Source organism: Macrobrachium nipponense, chromosome 27 (genome assembly GCF_015104395.2).
Source record: "Macrobrachium nipponense isolate FS-2020 chromosome 27, ASM1510439v2, whole genome shotgun sequence".
NCBI lineage: Eukaryota > Metazoa > Arthropoda > Malacostraca > Decapoda > Palaemonidae > Macrobrachium > Macrobrachium nipponense.
Window position 1 is genome coordinate 56,489,833 of NC_087216.1, and position 18,608 is coordinate 56,508,440.

Genomic DNA, 18,608 nt, shown 5'->3' on the forward strand with positions numbered 1-18,608 from the left:
ATATATATATATAATATATATATATATATATATATATATATATATATAATATATATATATATATATATATATATATATATATATATATATATATATATATATATATATATATATATATATATATATATCTATATATATATATATATATATATATACTAGTTTTAAATCATTGGACTGAAGATCATGCATATATGGTTGGAAAGCTGGCATATCAATACATACTATGGCAATAATACACTGACTGTTTCAATAATAAAAATGGAAATGCATGTACAAAAGTGAGGATGTGAAGTTGGCTCCCTTGTTGCTGATGATGAACTGGGGGACTGTGCCTACTGACCCAATTGATGAAAGGTTTTCACGCAGCTCTCTGCCATCCGGTGTCATATTGGTATTGCATCTCACCACCTGGTATTCCTTTATATAACCATAAACAGGTATATGTACCCTTTGGAGTGGGGTAGGAGTCCCAGTATGTTGACATGGATGTGTGGTGGTCGGCGGTTCATTATTTTCAACTCTTCGATCCAGTTTTCTACATACCTTGTGACTTTTGACGTTTGGCATTCTCTCTTTCAATTTTTCCTGTCTTTACTCCTTCCCCACCAGATGCACTGCATATTATATTAAGCTATGTAACATGTCACAGTCATACTAACCGATAATTCAACATACTTCTTTCACATTGTACAGTCCAAGTTAGGCTAGCCTGCAAGAATAACTTTAACTTTCATAACCATCCAAGATTTGAGCTGTGGAGGACAGATGAAAAAATAAGTATTCCTGAAGGTTGCCAAATTAGGCTACCTTTGCTTAGCTAAGGTTAGGCTATGGCAGGCTACCTTTGGTTATTCGATGATCAACTGTGGTAGACTAGCTAGATGGTAAAGTTTACTTGTACACAGGCTAGTTGGTTAAGTTTAATTGTCGACCACCTAGTTGGTTAAATTTGCTTGTAGGTAAAGTTTACTTTTAGAGCTATAATGTAGTATGAATTTGAAATTATAATAGTAAAATGATAATAGTAAAATTGAAGAATAGCCTACTACCTGTAAGTGTTCTGGCAGATAAACAACAGCTGAGTCCTCTGAATACATGGGGGTTTGATAACTTACTGATAACATGGAAAATAACTGCATAACACTTCAGTATCACTTAAAACTGCAGCAGGCCTATGGCTAGGCCTCAAGATGCTATGCATACAAAGACATGAATGCCAGGCTAGAAATATAGTCCTAAACTAAAGTACTTGGGTTGATAAAATGTCGTTTTTACGTTTTATTGCTTATAATAATCATATTTTTTTTATGAAGAAGTTCCATTTTAAATTTTTTTAAATGTATATTGCTTGTGGTTATAAACTGTGCTCTTTACAGTGCCACTTTTCAAATGCTTATTTGAAATAAACTATTGTCTTTTTTATCTTGTTTTTTGGGTCACCCATATTTTCTTTTAACTATTATCAATTAAATGCAATCACAGTTAGTATGTTTTTAAGTATGTCAATGGAGGGCAATATTCCCGTGGACAATATTCATAGATGGGCAATTTTCCTGATGACCATTTTACCTGTGGTAGTTTTCCCAGTGGCAATAGTGCCTAGTGCCATATATATATATATATATATATATATATATATATATATATATATATATATATATATATACCATATATATATAATATATATATATATATATATATATTATGTATATATACATATATATATATATATATATATATATATATATATATATATATTATATATATATATATATATATATATATATATATATACATATATAAAAATACAAGAACCGACTGCCGAAAGAAAACGGTCGAGCCAATGAATGAAAAAGAGATCAGAATGCAAATTAATGAAAAGTAAAATAAATGCAAATCTGAAGCAAATTCCCCCGAAACTGACCACAAAAGCTTTTACGAGGTATTTTTTTTAGAAATTCTACCGGAATATCTAAAGCAATAAAATAAAACACCCTAGAGAGAGAGAGAGAGAGAGAGAGAGAGAGAGAGAGAGAGAGCAGATGGTAGATGAATAAAACACGCCCTCTACGCCGACAAGCGAAACGAAATATATTTACTACTTCACCTGATTCCAGTTTCCTTGGCTAACAGAAAACGAAAACTGTTGTCTTCCTGCCTTTATCCAAAAGACGAGTTCTCCGTCGCGGTTTTCATTGACCTTTCGTGATCTGCGTTGCTGTAATAATGCTGCGTGTCTGCTGGAGGTTCTCTTAATATGTGTGGTGTCCTAGCTGCTGTGTAATATGGTAAGCGACAGATCTCGATATAATGCAGTCATGACTTACTTGCTATTGAGTTATGTTTAATTCGATGTTTGTTTCATATATATCTTATTGCAGACTCTTAGCTCGTGATACTCCGATGTGTGGTAGCGCCGTTAGGCACTTCAAGGGATGCCTACATCAAGGGATGCCATGTAGACATTACAAAATTTTATTTTTTGTAAAGTCCCTTCATCCCTTAGCTGCATCCATTTCAACCTTTAATAAACCTCCATTCCAACATCTACTGTCCAAACTCGGACCGATCAGTAGTTTTCCTTTCACTGTTTAAAGTAGTGAATGGCTGAAAGCGCTGTTGCATGGCTTTATGGCTAAATGCGCATAAATTACATTGTTAAAACTGAATTCAAAATCATCCTAGCTGTATTCTTTGATACAGCTTTTAACCAACTTCGTATCTTTACCCTAGTTGTCGAAGGAAACTAAAATGGTAAAGTATTTCTTCAATGGTGTTCATGTATTGAGGGTTTATTTGCCAAAACTTTGTTCCATTTTTAGCTGTGTTTTGGCTGGGGATCAAAATGATCGTATCCCTGTGAATTCGAATTGTTACAACTTATATCTATCAGGTTGGCTTGCTGTTTGACAACTGTTCTGGACCAGTCCTTTGTGCATCTTATCGGATGTTTGAACACGGAACCTATCCTTCGGTCTGAAGGCACCTTAGAAGGACAATGCAAGAGCTTTCGACTGAACAGAAATGGTGCTGTGAAGAGAACTTAACCTGAAGAGTGTTCAAGAGCCTGGGATAATAGCTAATCTAATAGGGAACGCCCTATTAGTCAGGCTTGTCTCTATCGCCAAGGAAATTCCACGGGAGTTAAAAACTCGAGTAGCTAGTGCACCTGGTCATATGAACGTCAAGAACTGTCAGGCTTACCACCTAAGTTCTACGGACTCCTTGCGATTGAATAAAGTTTATCAACTTGGAGGAAGGCCCAAATTTTCTGTTAAAAGCGGAGGTTCGTCTCTACTACACCAGTGACGGCTGCGAATCTTTGTAGGGCGGCTGGCTGTCAAGATATTTGCCAGCTGTCCGATACTTAGCCGGGGGGAAGAGATTAACCGTAGGTTCTCTTTTGAGTCTGTATTTTAAGTCCTTCGAAAGTAATATATTTGATTCACTAAACTCTCCACCTTTATTTTCCTGTGAATGTGTTATGATGGTATTCAGTCATTTTACATTTGTAAATCTTAGTCTCTTGAACTTTAACAATATTCTGTCAAGCACATTTGCCGTAAATTTGCAGGAATGGAATTTTAGTTAATAAATGATAGATTAAATTACATTGAAAGGGCATCACGACTTCTTTTTTACATATAAATCTCGAAATAGCTTCCCGTTGAAGCTTAAAATTAAAAGTTTCATGTAAATCTCCATTACATCAATCAACTAATTAAGTTGGTGTTACTCAAGCTGAATATTAGCAAGATAAATTATTACTGTAAATTTAACCAGTTTCCAAACTGTGGCAATAGAAGTGAAAGTGATGATTCAAAATAAATCCTCAGTTCATTACTGATCTAAATTTGACCTGTCTTCTGCTCAGTAATTCGAGAAAGTACGTAAGGAAAATAACTACAGAAATTGTGAACGAAAGAAAAGACCTTTGTAATAATTGCAGCTTTAGGTATAGGGGCCAGGCGAAACTTCTCCCTCGGCCCTCGAACGAAAACTGGGAGCTTGTCACTGTTTATTGATCTGATTTTATATAATTTAGATTTTATTTTAGATTTTGCTAAGAAGTTAATATTGACAGGGTCACTGTGGTTTAACCTGCAGTATGCAAGGATTGTAGAAAAGTACGAATATTAGGTATAGGCCTGGAGACAGTAATTTATGTAGTTTGTTAAATAAGATAGTGCACGTCTGGATGGAGAACATTAATAGGCCGAGAAAAATGAAAGCTGGATGGCAGAGTGGAATTGAAGAGCAGCTAACGTGTCATAATTAAGCTATATTAAAATGATCAAACAAGGGTAATAGAACAAGGCTCTGGCTAGTTATCGTTACGAACTAGTTTAATGCCAGTATAATAATGATCAAGAATGTGAGATTTTGATGTTTAAAACTTTTGATGACTCCACTCGAACTACTAATATTTATTGTACAGGTGGATGTGATCGAGAATTTTTGATAAAGTACTTCCAAACTTAAGGCCTGTCCACACTAGCAGGCATGCCATTGGGTACGTGCAGATATTTTTTTTTTTCTTAGTGCCCGATGGGCAAACACTGTTACCATACCCCGTTTCAAGACACAAGGTGGGAGAGTGATCGGCGGGCACAAATGGAGGTGATTAAAGATGGTGAAGCCACGGGCAAACTAGCGAGTAACCCGTGAGTGTAGTTGAGTAAAACACCAGAAACTGACTTGTCCGGTGGTTTGTTTAACCAACGCTGGTGTCAAGCACAATAGGTTTCCAAGACCATAGTTTATTATCGATCTCTCACTTACAAAAGGGTGTTCTAAGAATAAAGTCATCATGTCCGGCAAAGAAACTACAAACATTCACTGGTCAAGAGAAGAAATCATACAATTAATTGACTTGTACCGCCAACATCCATGCCTATGGAATGTCAAAAGTGACATGTACAAGGACAGAGCTAAACGTGTAGCGGCTTTGACAGCAATATGCTGCGGAATTACGCAAGACGTGCTGCCATTTACCACCCAGGCGGGGATATAAAACCGGAAAATAGCAAAACCTTGCGAAATCAACACAGACGTTAAATGCGATTGTTGAAAACTCACGCAAATCAGGAGCTTGGGATAGACGACATTTACATCCCACAGATTATGGTGTTTTAATGACCTTTCTTTCCTTAATGATGGTGACACAATCAGACCATCCCTCTCAAACATAGATAATAGCCACCAACGAACGATACAGCTGAGGAGGAACATTCTGATCATGAGGTATGTACGGTGTGTGCCTGTGTCTGACTCTTATTTTATTTATGCTTTATGATTTTAGCATTAGATTATCATATTGTGCTTGACATATCTCCTTTGGGTGTTTTATGCTATTCATATTCTCAGTTATCCATGATTCTCAATGATACTTTAATTTTTTTTATCTAATTTTAACTTGTATATATATATATGTATATATATATAATATATATATATATATATATATATATTATATATATATATATATTATATTATATATATATATATATATATATTAATGTATATATATATGTATGTATATATATATATGTATATATATATATATATATATATATATTTATATATATATATGTATATATATATATGTATATATATATATATGTTATATATATATATATATATATATATATATATATATAGTATATATATATATATATATATATATATATATATATATGTGTGTATATATTGTATATATATGTATATATATATATGTATATATATATATATATATTTATATATGATATATATATATATATATATATATATATATATATATATGTATATATAGTATATATATATATATATCTATATATATATATATATATATATATATATATATATATATATACTATATATATATATATATATATATGTATCTATGTGACGGTACTTACTTTCTTTGCACAGATCTAAGGTAACGTGTGCCGTGGAGGCTGTACTTTGGGAATTAGGCTTATATAAATTCTTCTTGTCTTGCTCAATGTTCTTCAATCTGGAATTCGTTAAAAGGAAGGGTTCTACTTTTAGATGAGAAATGAAATTGATATATTCATACAAATTACGTTTTATTCTTCGTTAGGGGTTCTTACAAGTGTTTTTCCACCTTTCTGAGTTACTGGGCTTTTGGACTGATAAAACTTAATTGGCACTTGTTGCAATTACGAGTCTATAGCACGAGGGAAATTTACTGAGTATTGATTGTCACTTTCACTGTCTTTGATTGCTTCGCACACACACTTTTGCACCTGTTCTTCTTCTGGGGATTCTTCTGTCCTTCTCTGTTTTCACAGCCATGCCACTGCAGCTCTCCCCTCAGGCTCCCGGTTGTTCGTCTCTCTTGGCTTCTCTGTTCCCCTTTTTTTCTCTGCTCCCTTTTTCTCTGCTCTCTCTCTGTCTCGCCCTTTTGTTCAGTTGAAATCTCCTTAGCCCCGCCTTTGGATTTTTGGATTTTGACTGGGTGTGGCATTTTCTGAAAGACTTCTTGTGCCTTAGTGGCTGCAAACATTATACAAGACCGCCTTCCTGTCAGGTCTTCTACAGTAATTCGTAGGCTTTGAATTTGTATACGCCTCCTTCTTCATGTCCTGGCTTCTTAGGGCGTATCCTTTTAGTAACCTCATAGGTCATTCGTTGATACCTTTTGGGCTGTCTTATGACCAACACTCATGGCTTTTGATTCGTCGATACTAGAGGCCTACCTTTGGGATGGGTGGAGCTTTTAAGATTTGGTACTTCCCTCTTTCTAACAACGGGTCATAGAATTCCCTTTTAACATATGCCAGATGGCTCTCTCTGACCTGTTCACGAAAGGAACGCCGATTAGTCATAGGCGCTAATGAGAGTAGTTTCCAATTTCTCGAATATGCCTGGGCGATATCGCTGGTCACTAATCGCTGGTACGGACAGAGGCTTTTTGGGGAGATGAAAACCAGATGTCTGATGGCTAAAAGCCTAATGTTTTGAGTAACAAAATCCCTTCGGTAAGAAAAATCATTATCTTATTCCTTTTCCTTTCTCTTCTCTTATTATCCGTTTCGTGCCTTTTTCTTAAGTATTATTAAGTTATTGTCTTTTGGAATAACGACACTGTGCCACACTATTACAGTCTCGGCCCGCTACCATCGCTGACTCCGACAGCATTATCTAAGCTGAAGCAAATATTATACCTACAAGAGGACTCCTAACTAATGCTTCTTGGAAATCATATTGAAACTTTAACTCAAAAACATCAAAAGTGAATTTAAACATGAGCAAATCCTTGATTAAGTACGTTAAGGGCAACAATCAAAATTGAATGTAAACATGAGTAAATTCTTGAGTAAGTAACATTCAGAGCAACATAAAAAAAAAACTGAATATGAATATGAACAAATACTTGATTAAGTAATATTAAAAGAATCATCAAACTGAATTCAAATATGAGTAAATCACATTAAGAAACATGAAACTGAATGCAAACAAAATAAATCACCAAAAAAACACAAGAAAAACTGAAAGTTTAACATACATAAGCCCTTAAGTCACATAAGTTATATAAATGCAGGTAGAAGCAAAAAATAATGGTAACTATCCAAGTTTACAGTACATGATTGGTTCAGTCCTCAGTCCTATTATCTAGGTGGATATCGTCTTTCTTTATGGAAAAATAAATTTCGTTCTTTGTTGACGACACTTGATGGCTTCTTGTTTGCTGCGACCTGCTACTTGGAGACAAGTCCTTGGAGAAAATATCCTTGTGTATTTGTATGCAATAACAAGTGTGTCCTTGACTTCCTACTGAGAGTGTGTATTGTGTTTATGCAAAATTTCATTGGACATTCTTACTGTAATTTTCTGAGTAACCTAGTACATAAACAATATAACTTTACTGCTTGATACTAAAACAAATTGGCAACTCAGTTAAAGGAACCGGTTAGTGGTTAATACTTGTAGGTTTCTTCTACTGTGACAACAATTAGTAAGTTTTCACCAATCCATATATTGTTAGTAAGTTTTCAACAACTACTATCTTGTTATGAGTCTTCATCGATTAATACTTATTAGTAAGTTATCATCAATCAACATCTAATGGATTTGAACAAAGTAAGTATATTAATTACCCCTTCAAAATCATAATCATTTCTGAAACGAATTCTCTTATCTTAAAATCTCTTAATGTCTATCTTAACCCTTCTTATTTATTCTTTTACTTCGAAGAATGTTCTTATGGAACGGTTAAACTTAATATACGTCTTGAAATTCTTATACTGCGCTTTGAACCGTTTCTTACATACCCAAATATTTCCCTTCAAGTCAAAATTAATTTGAAGTTAGTGCACATAACTCAAAATTTTGCTACAAACCGACTAATTAAAGTAAGAATTGTAACAATAAAAGATTATTCCTAAGTCGACCGATGAAGGTAAACTTAGCAATAAAGAAATCAAATAAATACATGGGAATAATTGGATGAATTAATGGGTTTGTTCTTCTGTTTCACTGAAAAGTGACTCTTCTATTTCTTAGGTTATATCTAGTTCCTTCTTCTGGAATGTCTTCTGACGTCTCTGTCATTTCGGATTCTTCAACTTCTTTGGTTCTCTTGACCTTGTCCTTGTTTATCCAAAATTCTTCTTCTAATGATTCAGCGTATGTGGAAGGCATTTGGTTATTCATTTTCTTAACCTTTATCTTAGTTTCTTGTACGTCTACGACCTTGTATGGTCCTGTGAATTTTTTGTGGCTAACTTATAATTAATACCACTTCTTACTTCCTTCTTAATATAGACTTCATCCCCTTTCTTGTAGTCTACAGGCCTTAATCCTTCTTGATGCTTCTCTATCATATTCTGCTGGGCTTCTTCTAGATTCTTGTGCAATTGCTTGTGGATTACTTTAAAGTTTCCGATTCTTATCTTCATGATATCTTCAGAGTAATTAGGCTGTACTGGCTGATTCAGCCATGCATAAGGTAATCTGGGTTCATATCCCATCAAAGCTTTTATGGGAGTTGCTTGAGTACTCGTATGATGCCTTGCATTTAATGATAATTGGACTAAAGGTAAATTGACGTCCCAGTCAGGATCCTGTCCTACTGTGTGACGTAATACGTCTAAAACCTTTCTGTTATTCCTTTCTACCAAGCCATTGCTAGCTGGGTGATACGGCTGTATCGCTACCTTTTCTACCTTAAAGGCGTTACAATTTCTTGAACTAATGAGTTGTTGAACTCGGTCCCATTATCAGAAATAATGAGCTGTGGGGCAGAATATCTGCAAAATATCTTATCGAAGAGTGCGGTTGCACAATCCTTGGCACTTTTACTAGTTAGTGGTACCAACTCTGTATATCTCGTGAGCGCGTCGATACATACTAGTATATTCTTATTCCCTTTACTCGTGGTATGGAGATTTGTGATAAGATCAATAGATACTCTTTCGAAAGGAGTCTGTGGGATAGGATATTTCCCTAGTGGTACTTCCTTGTCTGTTCTTCCCTTGTAGCTGTTGCATGTATTGCAGCTCTTCACATAATTACTAACATCCTTGTGAATTCCCTTCCAATGGAAAGTTCTTTGAATTAATCTAATTGTCTCATCCCTTCCTGGGTGAGCTCTCATGTCATCATCGTGCATTAGCTCAATGACCTTGTTTCTTAGACTCTTAGGTACTAACCTTTTGTGCAGTACACCTAGAAATTGACCAAATGGATCATATTCGTGACACATCCAAATTAATACGCCATCTATGTCCGTTAGTGCATCTGTGGACATCCAACCTTCCTACCTAGTTCGGTTAATTCTTGTTGGCTGTGTTTTCTTTCGTTTCTAACGTATTTGAACAGTTCCCTTATATCTTCATCTCTTTCTTGTTCCTTTATGAAATTTTGCCGGGAAAGCTCCTCTGTATAATGCATGGTAAGTACATTTACGTCACTGCACATTGTTTCATTCTTTTCTTCTTCTTGACTTATCATATTTGTACTATCATCTTGTGATACATATCTTGATAATGCATCTGCTACCTTATTCGTTTTCCCAGGGACATATTTCACCTCTATATCATAATCTTGGGCTGTCATGAACCAACGGGCTCTTCGTCCAGAAAAATTAGGGTTCTTTAGCATTTCTACTGCGGCTGAATGATCCGTGAACACGGTTATCTTGTAACCAAAAATGATATATCTGAAATGCTTTAAAGCGTCTATAATAGCTAGAGACTCGAGGTCTGTTACTGAGTAGTTCACTTCTGAGGGCTTTAATTTCCTACTGTAATAAGCTATCGCATTATCTTATTATCTTGTCTTTGCATTAAACATGCTCCTATACCAATGTGGCTTGCGTCCGTGGCTAAAAAGAATTCTTTGCCAAAGTCTGGAAAGCTAAGTACTGGGGGATGTGTTAATCTTTCTTTCAATTCATCAAATGCTTCTTGCTGCTTGTCTGTCCATACAAATGATACGTGTTCCTTTAAAAGTTCAGTTAGTGGTGCGGATATGACTGCAAAGTTCCCTATGAACTTGCGGTAAAACCCTGCTAAACCTAAGAATGACTTTACGTCCTTCTTGCACTGAGGTGTAGGATATTCTTAATCGACTTAATCTTCAAGTCGTTTACTTCTACGCCCTTTTCACTTAGTGTATGACCAAGGTAGTCTATTTTCCTTTTAAGGAAGTTACACTTCTTTAGTTTAAGCTTCAGGTTGGCTTTTCTTAATCTCTTAGGACTTCTCTGACTAAAGTCTATGTGTTCCTCTATAGTGTCTGTTGCTATTACCAAATCATCTATGTAAACAGTGTACGTCGTTGCCTAGTAAATCGCCCAAAATTTTATCCATTAATCTTAGAAAAGTTACCGGGCTTGACTTTAGACAAAGGGCATTCTTACATACTGGTATCTGCCGTTACTAGTGGAAAAAGCAGTCAAAGGTTTGCTTTCTTCGTCTAGAGGGATTTGCAAGAATCCCTGCAATAAATCTATTGTGGTGAAGTATCTCTTGGACCCTATAGTGGCGATAAGATCTCGCATTGACGGCATTGGATAAGGATCATTTTCAGTAATTTGGTTCAATTTTCTGAAATCCACAACTATTCTATAAGTTTTGTCCCTTTTAGGAACTAGCAAAAGTGGAAAAGACCATGGGGATTTAGATGGTTCTATTATTCCTTGCCTATTCATTCTTTGTACTTCTCTTTCGATGATCTCCTTTTGGGAATGTGCTACTCTATAAGCTGGTATGTAAATTGGCTTTGTGTTTGATGGAATGTCTATCTTGTGCGTTATTTCGCGTGTATTTCCCAAGGTGTCGCCGTCTAGAGCGACTATATCATTATATTCGCACAGTAAGTCTATGAATTCTTCTCTAACATGGTTTACCTTAATGTCCTTTAAATGAAATCCTATCTTAGCTCTTCTCAGTTTTATGTCCTGAGCATAATTTTCATTTCCTTTACTAATTGCGGCTACCGTTTCCCTTTCTACAACTCGGATAGGTATTGAGTATACTTCTGCTAGGCCTATCTCTGTACCTGGTGTTAACTTAACCTTTCCTCCTCTGTTATTCGTAATCTGTAACGCTATTTTGCTCTGTCTGACTTCATGTAAACTAGAAGAATAATGTATTCCGTTTACTTGCGACTTTTCAGTAAGCGTGAGAATTTCCTTCCCTTCAAAATTGGTTTACTGTACATTCATACCCAAGTACTTTCTCCTGGTTTAAGTCTTAATTCCCTTTCTAACTTTAAATAAGTGCATTGATTTGATTCTAAGAGGTTAATGATCTGTTGTGAACTCGTGGTGCATTCTGGATATCTTCCCTCTGTCTTATCCTTCTTTAAGATACCTTTCAGTGTGGGATTCTCTGTAGTCTGGGTTCTTTTAATTAACTTGCATATTGGTATTCTAGAAATCTCACGACCGTTGTTAATCACTAGTTGTTCTCTAGGGGCATCAATGCTTATCCCTTGTCTAGCCATAGTTGGATACCTATCAGCAAATGAGCAAAAGCTAATTGTATATCTCTGGCTACCAGAACATTTTCTCTTAGAGCAATTCTTCCTAGCCTAAATGGAAAATCTAACTGTCCAATTACGTGGATATCATTACCCTGGACGTCTGTGATTCTACAATCTACTGCTGTGTTCAAACTTAAGTGAGAAAAATACAATCGATACACCTTTTCTGACATTATATTCTTAGGACTACCTGTATCAAAGAATGTAATAATAGGTTTCTCTAGACCGACATGTGCGGGAAATAATGGTCTATAATTATATTCATTTCCTACATCAACTTTGCTAACCTGTGTAGCTGGGCTTAGCCTTGACATTCCGGACGTTCTCTCTGTTATAGAGGAAGATTCATTGTACCAGTAAGCAGAAAATTTCCCATTGCGTCGTCCGACATTGACTGAACTGATTGATACCCTATGCTTGCTGTTTGATTAGCATACCTATTTGGAGCTGAATCTCTATTTCCTCTAACTGGGGGAGATTGACTATTGTTTCGACTCTGCCTCTCGACTGAGATCTACCTCTAGGAGCTGAAACAAATTTTATTCCCTGCATTCTCGAGCACTATGTCCTGTTCTCTTATGGAAAGACAGAAGGCTATCCCTCGGCAGTCACTGGCATAATGTCCTCTCTTCTGACAGTTATAACACGTGACTGTCGAAAATCCTCCTTGAGAAGATTTACCTGGCATCTTATTCTGCCTTCTAGATGGTGTCCTAGATCTATTTGGACCTCTTTCCTTTTGTCCTATAGCGACTAAAGGTCTGTATATAGGATTCCCTTCAGGTCTTCTGCCTATGATTTTTTGTTTCCTCCTCTTCATCTCTGCTACATCATCGGATGTCTCCCACTTACGTGTCATCCTTGCAATGACTTCCGTTGGCAGGCTTCCAATCATTATTGCTAGTCTAAATATATTTTTTTAACTTGACTCATTAGCATTTTTTGCTTGCCTCCTTCTACCTCTATCCAACCTGTGGATTCCATGAAGTTACCCCCCATTCAATCATATTGTTATACAACTGAGAGCTAAACTCTTGATAACGTCTTTCGTCTAACTTAAATTGACGCACTATCCTTGCCAAGCTAGTAACTGGATCTCTTCACCAACTGTGGAATAGACCTTCCTCCTAAAATACCGTTTCAGTTCTTCCCCAATTCTTAAGATCTCGGTAAGTCTCGGAGTGGACGTATCGCTCTAAGTCTCCTCCGGCTTCCAAATCAAGATAAACTCTTGGCTTCAATAAGCTTTTCTCTATCTGTCCCCGTTATGCATCTAGGCGTGTCTCCACCTGCTCTATCCAGTTCTCTAAGTACAAGCTAACTGACCATTTTTCTTCTTTCTTCCGCAAAATTTAGCTATGTGATTAATCACATGTCCCTTATGTGTTCCCATTACTGCTGCGTTCGAATTCGCGGACGTGTACCTTCCGGCATGGTTAATTTCCTTGTTTGACTTCCTCGTGAGCACAGGCGTTCTTACGTTCTGATAAGGAGTCGGTCTCCCTTTGACCATCGACTCGTTAATGGAAATTTTCTTAAGTACTGAGTATCATTATAAGTATCAAAGTTATGACAGTATTAACCCAAAAGAAAATGATAATAACATAAAGTATTTTTACTAAAGTATTCGATCACCAAAAAAATAAAAGAATTTTCCCCGAAAATATTCTCAAAGTCTTACGTTTACCGGTGAGCGATTCTTAAACAACAACAAAAACCCTCTTAACAGTACTGGTAAAACGATACTGAACTGACCGTAAAGTGTACGCTAACGAGAGACCTCCCGTGAATTACCCTTGTTATCCTAACAAACAAAATAAAAACAAGTAAACGTTCACTCGACGTAACAAGTAAAAGCAAACACTAAAAGAACAAAAAAAAACAAAGTACAAGAATCACAAAACAACCAAAATCACAAAAATAACTAAAATGACACAATCAAAATTCAAATTAAAATTTAGAGTTATTGGTTAGTAAATACAAATGTTCGGGAAAAGGTCTTAGTAGCTGATTATTTATAATTAGTAAAATGAAATATCGTAGAGTTTGTTTTTCGTTGCCAAAAAAAAAGTTCAGTATGAAAATCCTTTAATCTTGAAATACCAGAAATTGTCTAACTGAAATGTTAATCGCGTAATTTACTTTCAATAAAGTTTGATGTTATGTAAGTGTGAGGATAATATTTTTGGACTTAACTTCTTTCGTCGTCTTCGACATCCGGGTTTACGTCTGACAGCTTGCGTTCGCCTACCAGCGCGTTGAATGATGTGTTGGTTCCCCCTCTCTCTCTCTCTCTTCGGAAAGGGACCTCTCTCTCTCTCTTCTTTCCTCTCAGAGCAGGATTGCGTTGACGGATGCGTTTTCGGGATCGTTTTCTTCCTCTTGATATTTTTCTTCATGCTTTCGACATCTTGTTCTTCTTGTGGAACGACTGTTCTTGTTCTTCGGAGTGGAGTTTTTCTTTCGCAAAGTGTGGGTGGCTTTTTTTTTTTTGGTTTTTTTTTAGCGCTTTTATTGTTACGACTCGATAACTGTCTTTGAATTTGGGGAAGCACTGGTACTGTCTTTGGGGGAGAACTTTCTTTTCGAGTGGCGTGAATGGATTGAAATCTCTTATCCGACACTAAACTTTGATTCCCTTTCGCGCCGCTGTCTTTAACTGTCATTCGTGTCGCTAATCACCATTTCTTTGCTGTCTCTTTTTGTCTCTTCCTATCCTTACCGCTCGACTTCAATTAATCTTGTCACTATATCAATCTTATCTCATCGTATCCCATCGCTCTGCCACAATAAATCTGTGACGGTACTTACTTTCTTTGCACAGATCTAAGGTAACGTGTGCCGTGGAGGCTGTACTTTGGGGAATTAGGCTTATATAAATTCTTCTTGTCTTGCTCAATGTTCTTAATCTGGAATTCGTTAAAAAGGAAGGGTTCTACTTTTAGATGAGAAATGAAATTGATATATTCATACAAATTACGTTTTATTCTTCGTTAGGGGTTCTTACAAGTGTTTTTTTTCCACCTTCTGAGTTACTGGGGCTTTTGGACTGATAAAACTTAATTGGCACTTGTTGCAATTACGAGTCTATAGGCACGAGGGAAATTTACTGAGTATTGATTGTCACTTTCACTGTCTTTGATTGCTTCGCACACCACACTTTTGGCACCTGTTCTTCTTCTGGGATTCTTCTGTCCTTCTCTGTTTCACAGCCATGCCACTGCAGCTCTCCCCTCAGGCTCCCCGGTTGTTCTCTCTCTTGGCTTTCTCTGTTCCCCTTTTTTCTCTGCTCCCTTTTTCTCCTGCTCTCTCTCTGTCTCGCCCTTTGTTCAGTTGAAATCTCCTTATTGCCCCGCCTTTGGATTTTTGGATTTTGACTGGGTGTGGCATTTTCTGAAAGACTTCTTGTGCCTTAGTGGCTGCAAACTTATACAAGACCGCCTTCCTGTCAGGTCTTCTACAGTAATTCGTAGGCTTTGAATTTGTATACGCCTCCTTCTTCATGTCCTGGCTTCTTAGGGGCGTATCCTTTTAGTAACCTCATAGGTTCATTCGTTGATACCCCTTTTTGGGCTGCTCTTATGACCAACACTCATGGCTTTTGATTCGTCGATACTAGAGGCCTACCTTTGGAGGGTGGAGCTTTTTAAGAATTTGGTACTTCCCTCTTTCTAACAACGGGTCATAGAATTCCCTTTTAACATATGCCAGATGGCTCTCTCTGACCTGTTCACCGAAAGGAACGCCGATTAGTCATAGGCGCTAATGAGAGTATTTTCCAATTTCTCGAATATGCCTGGGCGATATCGCTGGTCACTAATCGCTGGTACGGACAGAGGCTTTTTGGGGGAGATGAAAACCAGAATGTCTGATGGCTAAAAGCCTAATGTTTTGAGTAACAAAATCCCTTCGGTAAGAAAAATCATTAATCTTATTTCCTTTTTCCCTTTCTCTTCTCTTATTATCCGTTTCGTGCCTTTTTTCTTTAAGTATTATTAAGTTATTGTCTTTTAGGAGAGGGGAATAACGACACTGTGCCACACTATTACATTAGATATATATATATATTAATTATATATATATATTATTATATTATAGTAATATATTAAATATATATAGATATAATAATATATATAGTACATATAGTTATATATATAATATAAGTATTATATATAAATCAATAATATATATATATATATTAATATATATATTACATATATATGGATGGAATATAGAATATAATTTATTCTATAATATATATAATTTATATAGTATAATATAATATATATATATATATATATGATATAAGATCTTATTTATGGATTGGATATATATATATATTATAGATATATTAGGGATATGGATATATATTATAATATATATATAATATATATATATATATTATATATAGATATATATATGTTAATATATATAGATTGTATATATATATATGTATATATATAATGTATATATATGTATATTATTATATAGATATATATATATATTACATATATATATATATATATATATAAGATATATATATATATATATATTATGTATATATTATATATAACATCCATATAATTATACACCATAAATATATATCATAATATATATATATATATATATGTATCTATATATATATCCATCTATTATAATACTATAATTATATATATAATATGTATAATATGTATTGTCTATATAGTGTATGTATACCATATATATATATGTATCTCATATATATATATATACTATAGTATACTAATATAATATTATAATATATTAGAATATATATATGATATTATATATTATAGTATGTATGTATATAGTGTATAAAAATATGTTATACATAGTGTAATATATGTATATACTATATCCAAATATAATACTTATATAGATCATTATATCATATAATATTATATATCGTATAATATATATATATTGTATAATAGTGTATATATGTATATACTGTATATATGTTATAATATATATACTATATCTTATAAATATCTATATATCTTATATATATATATATATATATATATATAACTAGATAATATATAATATATATATATACTATATATAATAATGTATATATGTTATAAGATTGTATATATGTAATTTATATGAATTTACTGTATTTATGTATTTATTATATATATATATAATATATATAATATATATATATATATTATAATATATATATATATATATATATATAGATAATATAGTAATAATATATATTGATATATATATATATATATATATATATATATATATAATTGTGAGTATATATGGGGTATGGGATAATATACTTATGTTTAATATATATATTATATTTATATATATCATATATGTATAATATAGATTATTATATATATATTATATATATACCATATTAGTATACTAATATATGTATATATAATATCATATATATATATTATACTTATTTATAACATATATACATATATATTATAGTATTAGATGCTTGATGCTGTTTTAATGAATTTTTGCAAACATTTTTTAGCAAAAATAAAAAGTTTATGTTCCCAAATTCTGGTATTCTACATTTGAGGCTATATTTCAAAAACTTATGCAAAGAATAACCAATATATCATTTTAAATATAGTTTATCATCATCATCATTTTTTGTATCTCTCTCTCTCTCTCAAGAACAGACATTAACTATGTGAACAGACAGGATGTGTGTCGTGATAAATTCATAAAAATAGTGCGTTGTATAATTGAATATGTGAGCACAGTACTCTAGTAATGATTTTACCAGTATGAACAATGATAATCGAGGTTCATGATGCCAACATGCATATACTGCGTTTCATGGTGAGGAAGAAAGAAAAGCTACTACATAACGGTTCATTTATTATTATTATTATTATTATTATTATTATTATTATTATTATTATTATTATTATTATTATTATCATATCTGTATTTTTCCCGTGACTAAAAATGTTAAGTTTAACAAAAAATGCACTACATTAATAGCTAAGCAAAGAGGTAATTCAACACATTATTTAATCATTTATCGATCTATACTGCCATGGCACTGCCCCTTCTCCATTAAAATACTGCATATATTGTTCACGGACATTCCTGGCACAGCCATGTCATTCCGGCTCACCCTCTGTAGCCCTGGTAATTCATAAGTTTGTCGCCAGCTTCCAGGAATAATGTTTCCTACTGAACAAATCCTTCAAACATCTTAAGCATCCTTCAGGCGTGTAGTGGCTCACATGGTCTCTCCTGAGGAAGTTATGCAGAGATGTGCTTGCTAAAACTATGATATATGGTATGGTAGTTGAACAGGTGACAAACACGCGAAATCTGTTTGCCAAAATGCCAAATGCATTTTCTATAGTACGTCTTGCCCTGGAGAGACGATATGAGAAAATGCGTTCCCTTCTAGTCTAATTAGTATGTGGAAAGGGTCATAATGTGTCGGCGCAACGGAAATGCTTCGTCTGCCACAAAAACGTATGTAGTGTCATCTCACTTTCCGATAACCATTCGATCCCCTGGCAGACCAGCAGTTTGACTTGCAATACGAGATTGAGAGTACAGTTGTCCCACAG